This window comes from Callospermophilus lateralis, chromosome 16 (assembly GCF_048772815.1).
Source record: "Callospermophilus lateralis isolate mCalLat2 chromosome 16, mCalLat2.hap1, whole genome shotgun sequence".
Lineage (NCBI taxonomy): Eukaryota > Metazoa > Chordata > Mammalia > Rodentia > Sciuridae > Callospermophilus > Callospermophilus lateralis.
In genome coordinates, this window is record NC_135320.1 from 13,850,395 (window position 1) to 13,851,970 (window position 1,576).

The window sequence follows — 1,576 nt, forward strand, 5'->3', positions numbered from 1 at the left end:
ATATTCAGCTTCTTTGTTGAATTAATTTATTAGTTCTAAAAGTTGCCTGATAGAATTTTTTGGATCATGTTGGTATAGAATCATGTCATCAGCAAATAGTGAAAGTTTGAGTTCTTCTTTTCCTATCCATATCCCTTTAATTTCTTTCATTTGTCTAATTGCTCTGGATAGAGTTTCAAAAACTATGTTAAACAGAAGTGGTGAAAGATGTCTTGTTCCAGTTTTTAGAGGGAATGCTTTCCAATTTTCTCAATGTAGGATGATGTTGGCCTTGGGTTTAGCATAGATAGCCTTTAGGGTATTGAGATATGTTCCTATTATCCCTAGTTTTTCTAGTGTTTTGAACATGAATGGGTGCTGTATTTTGTTGAATGCTTTTTTCTGCATCAGTTGAGATGATCATATGATTCTTATCTTTAAGTCTATTGATGTGATGAATTACATTTATTGATTTTCATATATTGAACCTATCTTGCATCCGTGGGATGAACACCACTTGATCATTCTGCATTATCTTTTTAATATGTTTAAAAATATGGAATGCTTCATGAATTTGTGTGTCATCCTTGCTCAGGGACCATGCTAATATTCTCTTTATTGTTCCAATTTTAGTATATGTGCTGCTGAAATGAGTACCTTGCTATGGTTTTGACTAACTGGTAGCTTGCAGTTTTTGACTATAAAAATGTACCCTATCTTCTGCAAAAGGTCAAAAGTTGCACAGGTGACTTGCCTGCTGCCCTTCTGACCCATAGCAGCAAATAAAGTTTCACATCTTGCTTCAATACTCACCCAGTAATTTATTTCAAACAAGCCACAACAAAATAAGGTGGTCACAGAAAGGGCAAATATTGTGCGAGACCACTTGTATGAGGAACTTAGAATAGTCAAGTTCATAGAGACACAAGTAGGACAGTGGTTGCGAGAGGACTAAGGAAAAGAAATGGAAACAATATTTAATGGGTACAGTTTTTGTGTGGGAAGATGAGCAAATACTTTTTCTATATTACCAGGTCTGAAAGAATTGGCAGACTATCTACTGCAGAGTTACGTCCCAACCTTTTTTTATCTTATTTTGAAAGAGCGTCTGGCTTAGTTGTTGAGGCAGGGTTTGAACTTGCAATTCTTCTGTCTCAGGCTTCCTCCTTGCTGGGACTGTAAGCATGCACAACCAAGCGAGAGATGAACTGTGGTGATTGTTACCCAACAAAGTGAATGTGTTTAATGTCACTGGACTATATACTTTTAAAAAGTTAAGATGTGAATTTTTTCTTTTTTTAAAAAATATTTACCATAATTTAAAAATGTCTACAGAATAAAATATTGTTCACTTATTGAAAGAAAACTCTTGAGAAACATGCTCAAAATGAACATCAGCTATGGGGGAGTCTCTGCTTTCAAAGTAGAAAATGGTATCAGATATTTTATACAATTATCCCAAACTGACTAGAATGAATAAAAAGCAAGTCAGCATAGCTTCCTTCAAAAGTTTGTGTAACAAATGTTCAGTGGACCTAATAAATCCACAGGGTAAGTGACACCAAAAGAGACAAATAGTTTTAGGAATTTATTCTAG

At 34.6% G+C, this 1,576-nt stretch overlaps 1 non-coding gene across 1 annotated transcript; it reads right to left on the reverse strand.

The window, feature by feature from the left end:
- Positions 1-529: 529 nt before the first annotated feature.
- LOC143382427 (U6 spliceosomal RNA) lies at positions 530-636 on the reverse strand. Its single transcript, XR_013088982.1, has one exon. It is a non-coding gene; the product is annotated as a U6 spliceosomal RNA (small nuclear RNA).
- Between the last annotated feature and the right edge of the window lie 940 nt (positions 637-1,576).